The sequence below is a fragment of the Canis aureus genome, chromosome 2, assembly GCF_053574225.1.
Source record: "Canis aureus isolate CA01 chromosome 2, VMU_Caureus_v.1.0, whole genome shotgun sequence".
NCBI classification, from domain to species: domain Eukaryota; kingdom Metazoa; phylum Chordata; class Mammalia; order Carnivora; family Canidae; genus Canis; species Canis aureus.
The window spans coordinates 81509176-81528655 of NC_135612.1; the positions used below are offsets into that span (position 1 = coordinate 81509176).

Here is a 19480-nt window from a genome sequence, read left to right on the forward strand (position 1 = left end):
ATAAGATTAGTTGGTCATTGATTCTTGGAATTATAATTTTTTAAAAACATAAATAGTATCTATATTTCATTTCACATGCAGATATAAATGGAAGAAGCATTAACATTTATTTTATTTTTTTAAGATTTTTATTCATTTATTCATGATAGACATAGAAAGAGAGAGAGAGAGAGGCAGAGACACAGGCAGAGGGAGAAGCAGGCTCCATGCTAGGAGCCCGACGGAACTCGATCCTGGGACTCCAGGATCATGCCCTAGGCCAAAGGCAGGCGCTAAACCGTTGAGCCACCCAGGGATCCCCAGCATTAATATTTAAATGTAAAATTTGGAAACAGAAATTCTAAACCAAAATGTCAATTACTCTTGTCATCTTGGAACATGAGAGTCCTTTACAAACATAAAAGCAGTGAAAGAGAGCACCAGGAAAAACAAAAAAGACACAACAAAAGAAGCAAATCTGGCTTAAAATTTAAAAATGTATGTACATTATCAGTATACATGATAAGATAGAATGTCAAACACTAAAGCCAAGAAAAATATCTGGTCAAGGGTTATAGTTCTTCATAAATAATATGTGATTATAGTTCAGTAAAATAATTGCAATAATTCCAATAGAAAATGATCAAAGGTCACAGACTTTTCATAGAAAGAGAGATGTTAATTTCTGCCTTTTTTTTTTAAGATTTTATTTATTTATTCAGGAGAGACACAGAGAGAGAGAGAGAGGCAGAGTCATAGGCAGAGGGAGAAGCAGGCTCCATGCAGGGAGCCTACGTGGAACTCGATCCCAGATCTCCAGGATCAGGCCCTGGGCTGAAGGCAGCACTTAACCTCTGAGTCACCCGAGCTGCCCTTAATTTCTGTTTTAAATATACACTTTTTATAGTGTTAAATTTCTAGAATTATAAAAATATAAAAATTATCATATTGAGTCTAAAATAAAAATGATAATTTCTAATTATTCCAATTTGACCCAGAACATATATTGCTTTCTTTACCCTTATATAATATATATATGAATATATTACTTCCTACTCAATGCTTATGAACCAATAAAAGCCAATTGGCATACTTTTCCAGTGAGCACTAGATTTCACTTCAAAAAACACATACATTCTTTGTAGCGTTAATAAACTTCAATATTTTGCTTAATGGCATTAGTAAGACCTGTGACAGAAATTTCTATCATAATCAGTACAATCTTACTTTATCTTTGAATGATTAAAGCAGCATATCTGGATCACGTTTGCATATTTATTTATTATGCTTGAAAACTTCAAATATATGTAAAATTTATACCGCTAATTAGTCATAAACACTTGTCAGAGAGACAGGTGTTAATCTGGGTCTGACTTCTTTTCAGGACACCATATTAGTATTCTTAACTATGCAAGGTAAGAACAAATGTTTGGGCTTATATAAAGTATAAAAATATGAAAGTTATAACTACATTTTAATCAACAATATTTTTACAATGCAACATGTCTCTGCGTACCTTTCAAACTATAATAAATTGGAAGTACATTTTTTCCTTCTAGTTATGTATTTGTAAGGTATCTAGCAGTCATGAGAATAATTATTTACATTTGTATTATACTTAGCATTAGAGATCTTCACAATGATTGACCTCCACTGTGAAGAATTTCTCCAATTTGAAGATGAAATATTAAGGTTAACAAGTTCTGTGTTGTGTTCTAAATCATAAGACTTCCCAGGTGGTACAGCTAAAACTCAAGTCTCCTTATTCTTAGTTTTGTGTTTGAATCTTTGGCTAACTTTAAATAAAAATTGGTTTGTTTTTGATTTTTTTTTTAATAATCTTTCACTCAGTGCCAGCCTTGATAGAAAGAAACTTGGCAGGACTGAATATTATTGAACTGCAAATTGGTCCAATTCCGCCCCCCCCCCCCATTATTTCTTAAATGTGCTAACATACAGTTAAACAAGATTGGCATTGGGATTCTCTTGGTGACCCTCGGAGCCTCTCTATCTATCATCTATCTATCTATCTATCATCTATCTATCTATCTATCTATCTATCATCTATCTATCTATAGCTGTATTTTTTTTTACATCACTAATCTTCTCAAGGAGTTTTTTTTGCATACCAACTATTAGCTTGGCACAATTTAGGTACAGAAAATAATGATAAACAATTCTCTATATTCATAGATATTAAGTGTTACTGAATTCTGGCTTTAAGCAAATAGTCACAAACAGAACATTAAGTACAATTATTGGAAGTAGTATGGAGAGGAAATATAAGGAGCTATGAGAACGTCGATGAAGGGACTAGCTTAATTCTGTAAAAACCTGAATGTTGGTTAGATATCAGCCAGGTGAATGGGGTTTGGAGCTAGTAACATTGGGTAAAAGAATATTCTAGGCTGAGGAAAATGTATAGTGCCCCTGAGGTGGGAGAGGGAACAGAGATTTCATGAAGCTGAGAGACCAATGTGGCTTGAGTGTAATAACCAAAGGGAAATTCATGACAAAATAATGTAAGATACGTAGCCAAGGACAATGTCATCTCATTAATTGAATTCTTGAATGTGGGTAGGGAAAAAAATTGAAAAAAAATCCAACCACTTGTTCAATACAAAATGTAGACTGAGTTATTCTGTGAGCTGGTAGGGCACAAAGTTGACAGTTACTACAAAAGGATTTCAAGTGTGTACTACTTACTTCAGGGGCCATCTAATTCTAGATCAGTGATCTTAAACACTTTATCTTAAACAATAAAGCCTCTGCCATAGTCAACCGAGGAGAGAGGTATTCACTGGATATCTCATTCTTCTTTTAGCAAAGAGGAAACTTCGACAGAGTCCCCAAAACTTTGGATCTTACCACAGATTAATGTCAATCTTGAATTACCTGGAGATTGTCAAAATCTACACCTGCTTTATGTACCTGCTATTGATTTCAAGTATCAGCAAGCCTTCTAAGCCTCCTCCTGGTAGCCTGGCTGTTAGTTACCTCACTTGTTAGGTTACATATTTCTTTTCCCCACACCCTAATTTAAAATGGAAAAAAAAAAAACAAAAAACAAAAAACGCAAAAAACAAAAAACACAAAACTAGAATCCTACAGCAGGGCTTAATTAGAGAGGTTCCGTTCAATATCTCTGAATTATTTGTGCGTTAGCCACACACTAAAGTGTCACCCTGTCATATAGGTGTTTTCTTCTGGACATCTAATTCCCCAAATACTCAACATGGTTCACAAGGTGAAACATTTATTATTTGAAAGGAGAATGGCAAGTGAGAAGTGTTTGTCAGCTGGTTTAAAGCTGTGACAAAGAGTGACTACTATTTTCCCCCACTTGATTCTTCTTGTCTCATGAGGAAGGGGAGGTGACAAACCTTTAAGACATGTTATCTTGTGGCTTTTGTCTCATTCCTCAGGGCCTCTGGCTCTTCCTCTTGTAACTCACAAAACCAATCCTTTCCAAGTCATTTAATATTTTAAAGGATTTAATATTTAGTTAGTGATGGATCAAGCTACTAAATTGAATCTTGGCAGGTAGAAGGATTGAATTCGGTCCAGATGAACAGGAACAGACTTGTTGCTCTCCTGGGGAGGAAAAAAAAAAAAAAAGCAGACACAAGCTGCTATGTAAATTGAATTCCTGGTTATGATCTTACTCTCAGTAAAGTATGTTATCATTTCATGGCTCTTTGTAACAATAGTTTTCCTTTTTTTTTTTTTTAATAGTTTTCCTTTTTAAAGGGATCATTTATAACCTTCCCTTTCCATGATCATGTATTCATTTAGAAGAAAAATACATTTTTGTGCAATGATTGGCCTTTTGTGATACTGAGGGACATGTGTGTGAGAGATATTGTTAACTCTGTCCTCAAGACCAGTGCTTTTTGTAGAGCTTCCTTCTTAACATATCCTCTATTTAATCACTTTTTTCTTTCTTAAACCTCAGGCTGCAAAGGAGTCTGTAAAGCTAGAGTGTACAATAAAAATAACAACATAAATAATAACTAGTGTCCATGCCAGTTATTTTCCAGAAACTTGGATCAATTTTCTGAGCATGTTCATATGTTTCTTCGATAACTGCAGTGAAATTGCTTATTAAAAAAAAAAAAAAAGTCTGTTCCAATGGCTTCATTTGACTACTTATTTGTCCCTTTATTTATGGATGTATTTAACTGTGTATTCACCTGTTGCTTTTCTTAAAAATTTTCTTTTCCCTTTGCTTCAAACCATGCTCACTTCTTATTTTCCTCTATCACTTTGTTAAGGCTAGTTACTGGTGACTTTGTTTTTGTTGTTGTTAATTTTTTAAAGCTAATCCTAATCTTTAATTACCATAACAGTGATTACCCAAAATCTCTCTCAGTTTTTATCTTTCTTCTATGCTCCACTTTATCAACAGCTGCTTTCTGTTTAGTGTGACCATATGTATCAACTTACCTGAGATAAAGTCCTGATGATGCTTGTTTCATAAGAACCCATTATTTTAGGCAGTTAGAAAATGCACTAATTATCCAAAAGGTCTAGGTGTTCAGACTTGGCTTCTGAGACTAGAGCCTATATTACCAATTAGGACAATGCGGCAAGGACCAGTCGGACCACCACCACAACTGAGAAAATCCACTGTTCCTGACTTGCTGAAGCTGAGAAGTAGAAGCTGAGAGATAAATCTTTTACTTTTTTTGATTGAAGTTCAGTTGACAAACAATGATCCATTACTTTCAGGTGTACAACATAGTGATTTGACCAGTCTATATATTATGCTATGCTCATGAGTATAGTATCATCTGTCACCATACAACACTATTACAATACCAGTGCCCATATTCCCATGCTGAGGCTTTCATCCCTGTGACTTGTATATTCCATAACTGAAAGCCTGTGCCTCAACTCCTTTTTACCCATTTTTCCCATCTCCCCTCCACCTCCCCTCTGGCAAACACCAGTTTGTTCTCTGTATGTACAAAGTTTCTGCTTTTGTTTGTTCATTGTTTTTTGTTTTTTTTTTAATTCCACATATAAGTAGAATCACGTGGTATTTGTCTTTCTCTGTGACTTTATTTCATTTTGAAAATTGCATTTTCCTAAACATTCTTTCCAGAATGGATTCCCTGCAACACTCTTTACATCATGCTTCCAAACCCAAGTTTCACATGAGTGCTTCTGATTGACAGAGCCTAGACACAAGGAAGGCTAAGCAAGTGAGTTTTGACTTCTATAGTTTGAGGAGTCATGATGATATAACATATAATACTCCACAAATATGTGAAGAGTATTTGCACACCAGGGGTTCAACAATCAAAACAGTATATTGTTAGAATAATTCTAAAATTGTTTGTGTCGATATATAGGGAGAGAGGGAGAAACTGGGGAAGGGTACAAAGGGTTCTTCAAATCACTTGTAAGTTTATTGTTATTAAATGTCTGAAAGAAACATGTAAAACCAATAAATACATTAAATGAACAAAGGAATTTGAGTACCAATAAAGCCTCACCTCTTAACAAAGACTCTAGGTCTATTTTAAAGATGTGGGTTTGAATTTTATATAGCAATGGTTTAATAATAAAACTACTTTCCATTTTTATGAAAATTCAGAGAAAACCACAAACTGTTTCATAGCATCCCTTCAAGAAGGTGATATGTCATATACATAAGAATTCCAAAACTGCTCCTGGGAATTGTTTGAATCTATGAAAAGAAGAAATCCTTTGGGATAGATGCTCTGAAAATTTACTACTTGCTAATAAGTCACTTTGGCTTTTACAATTGTTTTCCAAGTTGAAAAGTAGTTAACATTTTTTTTTCTTTTGGAATTTCTGTTGTGAAACATGAGGGTAATAAATAATGTTAGATCATGGTCATTGAAGTAGACATTTTTAGATGTCTATCTACTATCCATTTGGTCTCCTTTTCATTGATAAAAACTGATTATTGTTTGGGGACGGCCATGTGCACAGCTAAAATTCAAAAACAACAACAACAAAACCCTATTTTCCTATCTTCTTTCCAATTCAGGTTGGTCATGTGACACAGTCTTGACCTTTTAGAAATAAGTGGAAAAGAGATTTTAGCCTTCAGGCCCTCTATGTAGCTAAATGGAAGCAGTATAGCAAAGTAGTTCTTGCTTCTTGTTTTAAAGCTAAATCATCTTCCCACTACAAAGCTTAGAAAATTGAAAAAAAGTGATGGGTAAGTGAAGAAGCAAAGAAACAGGCATACATTCTACAGAGTCTTGTACTGAGTAACACTTATGAGTCATAAGGTTTTTGTTATACTATTTTTGATTAATTAATTCTTAAGTCTCAAACTCTAAGCTAATGTACTTTTCTCAGTTGAGAACATCAATTCCATACTCCAAACATTCGTTCAATGAACAGACATTAAAAACTAAAGTGAATACTGCACCTTGTATTTTTGCATCTCCTTTACAACAAATATTGGCAACAACCAGTCAAGAAGATCTACAAACAGTAATGGCTTGGGGAATTTGCCAGTAGTTCTCAATATCAATTGTTGCTTTAATCTGGTTTAAACTATGAGTTATTTTTCAGGTTTCAGCAGCCTCTAAATTATTACTCCATCAAGGTTGTAAAGTTAATCCCATGAACGTAGTTTTACAACCAATAAATATGCTGTCCTGTGCATCATTTAGAGCATTACTAGAAGCATCTTATATTGATACAGTAGCAAAGATATTTCATCACCATAAGCAGTAGCTCCCTAACATTTTTGGAAACTATTTAAAAACAAAGGGTTCATACTGTCTGTTGCTGGAAGGTACTCCTTATAGTGCTTTATAAATTGTTTTCTCTCCAAACACACTCAATATTACTAAAGAATAAAAATTGTTCTTTTCTTAACTAAATTTGAATAACTCTAGTGCTACGGCCTGTACTTTGTTCCAGTTTTATTTTTACATGCTGCTATAGAGCTGCATTAGAGTTTTATTTGATTCTTAAGAAAATATATTTTGATGATAACTTCATCAAAATCTAGATGAACTATGAAATTTTAATGTCTGAGTACTCTTTCTCTACATTAATGTTCCATTTATACTTATAAATATGCTGTTAAATTTACATACAGTCTCTCTAGTGGTGTTTTTATTGCTTCATGAGAACTAGAAAACATAAAATAATGACTGCTGATAAGTTGCATATTATGGCAAAGTCACAGTAGAAATGTATTTCATAATTTTAGGATCTGAACGAAAAAACAAGCTTTTGAAGAGTATATAAAAGCCTGATGAAGCTCATTTTCTATTATATTTTGGGGAATAAATGTCCTATAATTTATTAGGTTATGCTAGTCACCTTTTTTGTTGAGATTATTTCTATTGTTTGCCTAACTGATGTATCAGCTTCTGCGAGAGGTGTGTCAGAAATTGACTATGATGATAAATGTGTCAATTTCTCCTTGAAGTTCTGCTAATGTTTGCTTTATATATTCTGATGTTTTATTAGGTTCATAAAATTTTAAAACTGGTATATCATTAATGAATTTAACCTCTCATTTGTATTAATATCTTCTTCTTTAATTCCAATTTACTAATGTAGTTACACTAGCTTTTTTAGTTTTTTTTAAATAAACCTTCTGCATTAAATATTGTTTTAAATTACTTAATTTTGGTGTTTCTGTGAATGTACTTTTTCTATTTTTTGTTAGCATTATCTACATATATTAAAGCTGACTTAGAAACTTGAAGTTATGAATATATCTAATATTTATATCTAAAGCCACAATCCAATAGAAATTGCTAACAGATTTTTTTACAAAGAAAACTCCAGGCCATGATGGTTTCACAGATTAGTTCTATCAAAAATTTAAGGAAAAAGAAATACCAATCTTATAGACAGTTTTTCAGAAAATTCAGGAGATGTGAACTTTTTCTAATTTATTTTATAAAGCACATGTAGTGATACTCAAATCTGAAATTACAAAACCAGATATTTCTTGACATTACATTAAAATTACAAATCTGTGATCCTCAACCACATATATACAAAAATAACATATGTAAAAGAATAAATATATTATGAGCAAATGGGATTTGTCCCAGAAATGCAAAGTTCTTTCAATATTCATGAATCAAATAATATAATTTACCATTGCAATATATTTACACCTTAATAGATGCAGAAAAAATATTTTATGGAATTACACACCCTTTCCTGATCAAATATCCCAGCTAAACAGGAATTGATGAAATCTTTCTGAATATATTGAAGGACATTTGTTATGGACTGAATTGTGTTTTCCCTAAAATTCATCTATTGATGCCCTAACCCCAAATGTGACTACATCTGGAGATAAGGTCATTAGGAGATAAAGTAAAATGAGGGCATAAGAGTGGGGCCCAAATTAAATAGAAGTGGTTTTCTTATAAAAAGAGGCAGATCTCTCAATTTTTTTTCTCTCTCTCTTCAGAAAGGAAGGCCATGTGAGGACACAGCAAGAATGTTGCTAGCAGCAGGCCAAGGAGAAAGATACCACCAGAAGCCAACCCTACTGGCACTTTGATCTTGAACTTCAGCCTGCAGGACAGTGAGTTAAGCCACTAGTCTGTGCCACTAGTCTTTGTTACTTTGTTATGGCAGACCAGGTCAGCTAACACAGCATCTATAAACGTGTAGAGATAACCTCATACCAAATGGCAATATACTGAATATATTCCCTTTAAAACCAGAAAATGGGAGAGGTTTTCATTCTTACCATTTTTGTTCATTATCTCTTTGAATGACCCAGCCAGTACATAAGGGAAGAAAGAAAAAAAAGAATTATGGATAGTCTTTATTTTTAGGCAATATGAAAGTCTACATAAAAAATTCTACATAATCCACTATAGTACTATAACTAAATTGCTAGAATAAATTAATTTAGCAAGAATGTAGGATACAAAGTCAACATACAAAAATAAGTTACAATTATTCAATTGCAATTTATGATAGCAACAAAAATCGAAAACAGCGATTTATAGATTTAAAAGGTCCTATTAAAGTTCTAGAAACATTTTTTTTAGAAACATTTTTAGTAAAAATGAATAGATCAATTCTAAAGAATATATATGGAAATGCAAAGACTTAGAATAGCCCTTACACTTTCAATAAAAAATGATAAAATTTGAGGATTTACACTACCTGATGTTAAGACTTACAAAGCTGCATTAATGGAGACAATCTAGCATTTGTGTAAAGATAGACAAATAAGTCACTAAATCTAAATAGGTAGTTTAGAAATAGAATCACATAAATGCAGTTTAGTTGATTTTTGACAAAGTCACTATGGTAATTTGTAAAAGTATACACTTTTTAACAAATGGTGCTACAAAAACTGGATAAACTCGCGAAACCAGATGAAATTCAATCCATAGCTCACACCAAACATAAAAGTTAATTTCCAAAGGTTCACAGACCTACCTATGAAAGCTAAAAACTACAAAATGTATAGATTAAATATAAGAGAGGGATCCCTGGGTGGCACAGCTGTTTGGTGCCTGCCTTTGGCCCAGGGCGTGATCCTGGAGACCCGGGATCGAATCCCACATTGGGCTCCCGGTGCATGGAGCCTGCTTCTTCCTCTGCCTGTGTCTCTGTCTCTCTCTCTCTCTCTCTCTCTCCCTCTCTCAGTGACTATCATAAATAAATAAAAATAAAAATAAATAAATAAATAAATAAATAAATAAATAAATAAATAAATAAGTGAGAAAAACCCTTGCAATCTTGGAATAAATCATTCCTTAGTACAATAAAAGAAAGAAAAACCCACTAACCTAATTCTAAAAATAAAAATACATAGATGGACTTCCAGTTTGTAGAAGTTTAATCTATGTCAGCTATTTTTCTGTAATGGGCATGGTTGAAATATTTACCTCACGTGCAGAAACGTGGAGGAGGCCAACTCCCATCTGCCTCTACCTGGTTCTGGACCCAGATCTAGCAATCCTACACCATCAGTCCAAACTTGCTCCTCAGTGTGTCTATTCCTCTTCATATTCACAGAAATACTACTTTGTTTTTGTGCAGTGCTAGTTCTTTCTATTTTCAGATATTTTATTTATTTATTGTTTAAAGAGTTTATTTATTGATTGATGAGAGACACACAGAGAGAGAAAGAGAGAGAGAGACAGAGACAGAGACAGAGAGAGACAGGCAGAAACACAGGCAGAGGGAGAAGCAGGCTCCATGCAGGGAACCTGATGTGGGACTCGATCCCAGGTCTCCAGGATCAGCCCTGGGCTGAAGGCAGGCGCCAAACCGCTGAGCCACCCGGGCTGCCCTATTTTCAGATATTTTAATATTTGACTTTGGAATGGAAATCATGAAGTTTGAGCTCACAAAGCCATCCAACTGGAAGTTTTAGCAGTATTTTTAGACAAATTACAAGACAAAATTCCAAGTGAAAAAGGAATAAGGTGAATTCTTTTCTGTGGATAAAAGCACAAAAGCCACTTATGGCAGAATGATGTGGGTCCCTGGAGAGCTACAGAGGTAGTGATGTGAGGGCTGCAGTTGCTTAGGCTGCTTGGAGGTAGCTGGATCAGGAGAGACATAAGGAGCAAGCAAAGACCATTTGTCAGCTTCATCATTTTGTCCAAGGCTGTCTTTGGCCTTTTGGTCCTTCGAGTCACTTTGCAGGACTCAGCAGGTTGGACCACACTCTCATCAGCTGCCACAACTTTAAATCTGGAATGATAGTACAGTTTATAAAATAAAAGAAAGCAATAACAATCCAAAGCTAGTTAATTATTAAACAGCACTTTGTACAAAACCTTTTTAGTCACTCAAAAATTAATCCTTAGGTTTAAAATGTTTGACTTCAGCCAAAAGATAGAATTTCTTCTATGCCATCAGGGTAATCAGTTGAACAATCTTTGAGAAAAAAATACGAAAAATATACACTTTCTCCCACTTCAACAAGTTGGCATGCTGTTTCTGCACGCTGGCAGATCAAAATCAGTGGAAAAAAATCTCTCTTAAGCTTACCGTGATCATAGGTTTTAGGGAAGAATGCTTCTAAACAACCACATTTCTCAAGTAAGCTAAAAATATTTCCACTTACTTACAATTAAATTTACATATCTTGGTGGAGACAAATGTTACCAAATCACAAACTCATGCCTTTGTGTTGTTAAAAAAGCAGGTAATGAGCCACATTTTATACTTGGCAGGTCTAGGAGTAAATTACATTCTTTTGCTGCCCTTGTCATTTTTTATTCAAGCTAAAAATAATGATTAAAATGAGCAAGTAAGGCAAACTTGAAGGGGAAAGATTACGAGAAAATGACATTGCGGTGGAGGGTGTTCTGGAGTGTTCATAGACATGCCTGAGCAGTATAATTTTATTGTTGCTATTGGCATGCTTCAACACTCCTTTCAGGATCCCTTTGTATAAATCTTGGGGTGAGTATTGGATTCCTGAAGAAATAAAAGATTTACATTTGAACATTAACAAAAATGTGATTTTAATATTGCCTGTGTAGGTCTCTATTAATATTGTGCTAAGTATCTTATCACTTTGTTTTAATTTTTATATGTCAAGGTGTATTAGTTTCCTATTGATATACCAATAAATTACTACAAACTTTGTGACCTAAAAAGGCTCACAAATTTATTATTGTCCTACAATTCTGGGGGTAAGTAGTCCAAAGTGGACTTGTCATAGTTCTATGTTACTTCTAGAAGCTATAAAGAAGGATCCATTTCCTTTCTTTTTTTGGCTTTTGGGAATGTCCCGCATTCCATAGCTTGTGTGCCAGCATTAGTCCAATCTCCACTTTAAAAATATATGTTAAATCAACTTTATTGAGGCATAACTTCATGCAGTAAGATTCCTTTCACTTGAACTGTTCAATGAGATTTGACAAATGTATAACCTGTAACCAGCACCACAGTCAAGAGGAAATACTATCACCACACAATGTCCCCTAGTCCCCCTTATGGCAGATCTACCTTCCAGGCCTCAGGCAACTACTGATCTGAATCTTATCACTACAGGTTAGTTTTATATTTACTTAATGTAAATGAGATCATCGAGTATGAACTCTTGCTCATTGTAACTGACACCCGTCTATATTGCTGAGTCTATCAATAGCTTATGTGTTTTAATCGTTTATAATATCCCCTAGTAGACCTACCACAGTTTGTTTACCGTTTGGCTGTTGGCATACGGTTGTATTGTTTCTGATATGTTGGCTGTTGCAAATAGAGCTTTGTGAATGCTATTTTTTGGCATGTATTACTGTCTTTTTATTAAAGTTTAGTTGACATACAATATTATATTAATTTCAGGCATAAAACACAGTGTTTCAACATTTATGTGCTATAGAAAGTCATCACCTTGATAAATCTAGCTATAGTCTGCCATCATACAAAATTGTCACAATATTATTAACTGTATTCTTTATTAACTATATTCCCTATGCTGTCCATTGCATCCTTTTATCATGTATTTCATAACTGGTTGTTTGTACTTTCAGATCCCCTTTCCTTATTTTGCCCATTCCCTCACACCCCTCTGGCAACAACCAGGTTGTTTTCTGCATCTACGAGTCATTCTGTTTTTTTTTTTTATTTTTTATTTTTTACATTCTAGATATAATTCAAATCATATGGCATTCATCTTTCTCTGTTTGATATTTTTATTTCACTTAGCATAATATACTCTAGGTCCACACGTGTTGTTGCAAATGGCCAGATTTTGTTCTTTTTTATAGCTGAATAATATTTAATTGTATATATTTTTACCACATCTTTCTCCATTTATTCATTGATGAACATTTAGGTTGTTTCCCCATTTTGGCTATTGTAAATAATGCTGCAATAAGATAAGAGGTGGTTATCTTTTAGAATTAGTGTTTTTGTTTCCTTTGGGTAAATACCTGGCAGTGGAATTACTGGATCATGTAGTAATTCTATTTTTAATTTTTTGAAGAACCTCTATTCTGTTTTTTCACAGTCATTGCATGAGTTGGCATTCCTACCAAGAGCGCATGACAGTTCCTTTTACTCCACATCCTCCCCAACACTTGTTTCTTGTGTTTTTTATTTTAGCCATTCTGACATGTGTGAGGTGATTTCTCATTGTGGTTTTATCTGTGTATTTCCCTGATGATGAGTGACGTTGAGCATCTTTTCATGTGTCTGTTGACCATCTGGGTGTCTTCTTTATAGACATGTCTAATTAGATTTTAATTAGTTTGTTTTTTCATTAGATTGCCCATTTTTAAATTAGATGCTTTTTTGATATGTCATTGTGTGAATTCTTTATACATTTTAGATAGTAATTCCACATGTCCAGTTTCTTTTTTTTTAGTCTTCATTTATTTATACTCTGATTTTTATTATTTTCTTCCTTCTATAACTTTTGACTTAGTTTGATCTTTTTATTTTTCTCATTCTTTTAGGTATAGAATTAAATTGTTTTAGCTTTTATCCCCTAATTTTTTGAGATGGGCCTTTTGCTATAAACTTCCTTCTTAAAACTGCTTTTGCTGCATCTCAATGACTTTGGACAGTTGGGTTTTCATTTTATTTGTCTCAAGATATTGTTTTTTATTTCCTTTGATTTCTTCTTTGATCAATTGGTTATTTGTCACATATAGTAACATTATTAGCCCCCAGATGTTTGTGTTTATGGATTTCTAGTTGATGCTGTTGTGGTCAGAAAAGATTCTTAATAGGATTTCAATCTTCTTAAATCTGAGACTTGTTTTATGTCCTAACGTAATCTCTCCTGGATAATATTTTCTGTGCCCCTGTAAATAATGTATTTCCTGTTGTTTTGGATGGAATGCTCTCTATATATCTCTTAAGTCCATCTGGTCTAATGTGTCGTTTAAGGACGATGATTTCTTATTGATTTTTTTTTTAAGATTTTATTTATTTATTCATGAGAGACACAAAGAGAGAGAGGGGTGGTGGGCAGAGACACAGGCAGAGGGAGAAGCAGGCTCCATGCAGGGAGCCTGACGTGGGACTTGATCCCCAGTCTCCAGGATCATGCCCCAGGCCAAAGGCAGATGCCAAACCCCTGAGCCACCCAGGGATCTCCTCTTATTGATTTTCTGTCTGGGATGATTTATCTATTTATGTACATGGGGTGTGAAAGTCTCCTATTTTTTGTACTACTCTAAACCAGCTAGCACAAATTTTCCTGGTCTCCCAAGCCAGTTCCTCAAGGATGTCATATGTATGGTCTTTGTGTACCCTCCCATTGTGGCTAGGTTTCAAGTGATGCAGACTTGCTAGTAAGCAAGGCTGTCCTCCAGCACTACTGTCTGTAAGGTCTGGCTGCAACTGCTTATGTGCACTAGTGAATGGATCTGGTTCCTAACTGTCTAGCTAGGACCGTTGTACGTCTTCTAGTCTGGTTTAGGGTACTGCTTGGGAGGGGCTCTGCTGTAAGTCTTGTGTATTTGCGGGGTATGGCAGGGGTGAGGTTCTGCTTAAGATACACTTTGGGCTAGGGTGAGCAGGTTGGGCAGGGTGAAACCGCAGGATGCTAGGGCAGGGCATGCAGTTCTAGCACAGTAGATGAAGAGCATCAGAAAGATGCCCACCAGCACTGGGCCATCTAGGTAAAAAGGAAGTTAAAAGTATATCTATATCTATAAAAAATATATCTATAGATAGAGATAGTGCTACCTCTATCTCTGTATTTATCTCTATCTATAGTCTGCAAGTGCTACTTCTTCCCTGGATAATGATTCCATAAATCCCTGCCCCTCTGACCTATGCCCTAAAATTAGTCAGTGGGTCACCTTTCTGTGTAACCTAGCTGCTTTTAAAACTGTTGCCTCTGCTCTGAGACTTGGAGCAAGTGAAATTGTGTGTATGTATGACCTTTAAGAACAAAGTCTCAGTTTTGTTGACTCACTCTCGTGGACACAAGCCCCACTGGTTTTCAAATTCTGCTGTTATGGGTGCTTTCCTTCTTGCTGCAGATCCCTTAGGCTGTGGAGCCCAATGTGGGTATTGAACTACTCACTCTTCAGAGAGGATCTCTACAGTTGCAATATTCCTTATGTTTGTGAGTCACTGCCCTCGAGGTATGGGTCCTGATTAAATTGCACCTCTGCCCCTCCTATTTATCTCAGTGTTTCTTTTTCTTTATGTCCTATGTTCCACTATCTTCAGTTCATTCTCAGAGATTATTGTTTAGTATGTAGGTATTTATTTTGTGTGTCTGTGGGAAGAGTTGAGCTCAGGATCTTCTTATTCTGCCTTTTTGTTCTCCAACCTCCCAATATCTGCTTTTTCAATCACATTTCCTTCTTTGATTATAACCCTCTCCCTCACTCTTATACGTACTCTTGTACTCTTGTTATTACATTAGCTTCACTTTGATGATCCAGAATGATCTTCCTATCTCAAGATTTGTAACCTAAACACCTCTGCAGTATCCTTTTTTACCATGTAATATAATATCTTTATAGGTTCTGGGGACTGAAACATGAACTTTTCTGGGGAGGAGTTTTATTCTGTCTACACCAAGAGAATGCAATATTAGAATATTTGTGGCTAGATTATTTTTTAAAAATTATTTATCTATTTTAGAAAACTAATGAGTATAGATATGTTAACAAAATGAACTAAAAAATGACCTCTAGTTCTACCATCTAGAGTTAATTATTATGAATGTATACATCTTTTCAGAATACGTATTGGGTACCTGTATATCTGAACTTCTTCTATATTTCATAAAAATTGAAAGATATACTGCATATTTTTGTAACATCTTGACTTGGTAATATTAAGAATATATATCTTTTATCTTAATAAATATTTACCTGTAGCATTTTTGCTAGCCAAATGTTAGCCCTTTGTATGTCTCTACATCTAATCCCACAGTTTCATGCTGAACTTTTGCATTGACACATCTTACATCATTTTTTTAGGCTAAATATCTAAACATAGTATTGTTGTATCCAATGTAGAGTGTTTAATTTAACCTTAAGCTGACTCAAAGTACTAATTTCTTCAAGCCTTCTACATATTGATAATGTGATTCATTATAACATTGTCAATTTGTTAGAAGAAAAGTATATCTGACTGTGGTTTTAACCTGGTCCAATTATGACACAAACTGTTCGTAGGTGTTAGCCTTAAAAAGAAAAAAAAAAAAGATGTATTTAGAAATAGCAGATAGCAGAGGCGCCTGGGTATCTAGATGGTTAAGCATCAGAATCTTGATTTCAGCTTAAGTCATGATCTCAACGTTGTGAGATCAGGCCCCAAGTCAGGCTCCGTGCTGGAAATGGAGCCTGCTTGATATTTTCTCTCTCTGTCCTCCCCTCTCTTCTCCTCGTGCCCAACACCTCCACCCTCCCCCCCCCCCCCAAAAAAAAGAAATAGAGAATTGCAATCCAAGACAAGCAATCTATGGCAAAACTATAGTCAAGTACTGAAAACAAAGGAGAGGAATGCTCTTTTATAAAGGAAAGGGGGAATTTGGGAGGACCATTATAAACAGAAACTTTATTGGAGTAAACTGATAATTTGAAGTATAGCAGCTTTTTGTTGGCTGATTTGTGATAGTCTCATTAGCTGGGTTATTGCCAGGAGAGGAAGAAAAATTTCCTTCCTCCTACTGAGATAGTAAAGTAATAGCTAAAATAGTATGGACTTGCAAGGTGTGTCCATCCCTGCTGGGTTTTGCATTTGATAATGAGCCATAGGAAGTGAACGCTCCCCCTGCTAGCCTTCTGGCTCCATTCTAAATGAGGTTTTGTTTTATTTTCACCTAAGTCAAAAAAGTATCAGGAATTCTGTAACAGGGAATTGGAGGTAAACTGTGTAATGTTCTCCAGGAGAAGAGAGGACACGGAAATCTTTATTCATGTATCCTTTCATTTGTGATTTCATTCACTTATTTTTAGTCTCTAAAGATTTTCCATTGCTGTTAAGAGTACAGGGGATATGGCAATGAACAAGAGCATCAGGGTTATTATTCTCATTATTATAGTCGAGTGTGTGTTTGTGTGTGTGTGTAGGAGGGTCATACAATAAGCAAACATATACATGAATGAGACAATTTCATATAGTGAAGTGTGCTATAAAGAAGATGAAGGATGATGGTGCAGAGCATACTCTATTTGAAATAGAATATATTGAACACAAAGGAGCCAGGGATGGACAGTTGGGGGCTGAACATTGACCAGGGAGATCTCCCTGAGTTAGGAGTGAGGGAGCTAAAATGAGGTCAGTATGGCTGGAGTATATGGTGTTGAGCTAGTTGAAGTTAGCAAGGCTTGGTTGGAACGTCCCAGACCATGTTAAAACAGTTAAGACTCTTAACTCTAGGAAACAAACTGAAGTTGCTGGAGGGGAGGGGGTGGGGAAGATGGGGTAATTGGGTGATGGGCATTAAGGAGGGCATGTGACGTGACAGGCATGGGGTGTTAATTTATCATGTAAATAATAAATTATTGAACACTACATTTGAAACTAATGTACTATAAGTTGGCTGATTGAATTTAAATAAAAGATAGAAATTTTTAAAATAAACAAAAAATGCAAGAATTTTTTTTTTTTCTAATTTCAGTGAGAAGTCACTGTGAGATTTTTAAAAAAAGTGTATGTTCTAAATTATGGCTAGAACAGCTTACCTTGGCAAATACGTAGAAAACGGTGTGCTATATTTTAAGAGAGAAAATAGAAAGGCCAGCTAGGAAACTATTTCAAAGGGCTGATGTATTGGTTTAGAATGGCAGCACATGGATGAGGAAAACTAACCTGGTTTGGGCATTTTGTATCTATATTGGAACTCCTCATCACACTATGGGTACCGCACTGAGGAGCTAAATTAAGGTTCCATTGTTTCTTCTACATGTTCCATACACCTATCCCCAAGTTAACAGTGGTCTTCAGAACTCCTTTGACACTCATTTTAATATGGAAACAGCTATTCTCTGATACAATGGCAGTCAGAGAGGGCTGGTAATGTGAGTTAGGACTAAATAATTAAAAATGAAGAGTAAAGGAAAATGTCCTGTAAAATATTTTTAAGAAACTGATATTCATATTTTCTATTATATTTTGCTTGCTTGTTATGGGTACCTGAAATAACCCCCAGTTTCTTTCATATTGAGGTTTTGTTTCCAGAATTCCAGTGTACAAACAAATAACTTATCGGGAAGTAACAACCCATTAACAGTCTCTAATACTTTAGCACAAATTAGAATATAAGGGTGACTAAATTTAAAATTGGAAGGGTCTTTAAAAGATCTTCCAATATCGATGTTTTCAGCTAAGTTTTCCAGAAGCAAACCTAAGAAAAGAATTTGCGTGACAGTGAAAAAAATTAGGAAGCTTTCCCAGGAAAAAGCTTAGAGAGGATTAGAGGAATGAGAAGGAAAGGAATCTGAATAAGTGTGCAAAATCAGGCCAAGTTACACAGAGACAATACTGAGCAAAACTCACACCTTATATGTCCCATGTGGAAGATAATAAAACTGGAGCAGTTGTCCTCACCTCTCTCTCACAGCTGTCAATCATTGTGACTGCCTGAGGTCCACAGAGCTGACTCTATGACAGACATATCCTATGATGAGTCAAATGATGCTTTGTGTCATTCCTTTCCTTGAGTGTGGCCAGAATATGTGAATATGATGAAGTTATGTTCTATGGCAAATGTCACTCATTTTGCAACTACCATCAAAGTCCCCAATCAATTGCCGTTAATTTAATCAAAGGAAGCCATTCTAGGTGTACCTGACCTAATCAGCAAGTCCTTTAAAAGAGACTTGAAGCAGCAACTGATGCTAATCCAATGGCCTAGAAGGAGCCAATCGCCATATTATGAAAAGGGCCAAATGATAGGGAATTAGGGGAAGCTCCTAGTAACTAAGGATCTCATTCCTACAACTGCAAGGGACTGAATTCACTGAGACTAGAGAAATATCTAGAGTGTCCAATTAGATTGCAGACTCTTTCAACAGTCTTTGAGTCTCTGACTTTTGAAAGAGTTGTACTGTATCCAGACCCCAATCCATAGATACTGTGAGATAATAAATAGGAATTGTATTAAGCTAAGTTTGTGGTAATTTGTTAAACAACATAAAAATCTAATATGTAAGAAAATAAATAGTCCAATCAGAAAATGGGCAAAAGATCTCAACATATTCCTTATGAAAGTAGGTATACAGTTGGAGAATAACTAAGAAAATATGCTTAACATCATTTTTAGGAATTGTAACTTAAAACAACAATGAGATACCACTACATACCTATTAGAATGACTGAAATCCAAAGTACCAGATATTGGTGAAAATGTGGGGCAACACAAACTTTCATACATTGATGGTAGGAATGGAAAATGGTACAGCCAGCTTGGAAGACAGTGTGGTGGTTTCTTACAAAACTAAATATACTCTTAACATATGATGCAGCAGTTGTATCTTTTGATGTTTATCCAAATGAATTGAAGTCTTATGTCCACCAAAAACCTTCATGTTTATGTTTATACCTCTTTATTTTTTAATTTTAAAACTTGGAA

General features: G+C 35.0%; 1 long non-coding RNA gene across 11 annotated transcripts in view; it reads left to right on the forward strand.

Moving 5' to 3' along the window:
• LOC144302682 (uncharacterized) overlaps positions 1-19480 on the forward strand; it is a 488681-nt gene that overhangs the window by 7682 nt on the left and 461519 nt on the right. For all 11 annotated transcript variants that reach the window (XR_013369698.1, XR_013369679.1, XR_013369682.1 and 8 more), the window contains exon 3: positions 8414-8530. This is a non-coding gene — a long non-coding RNA (uncharacterized LOC144302682). The remainder of the gene's footprint in view (positions 1-8413; positions 8531-19480) is intronic.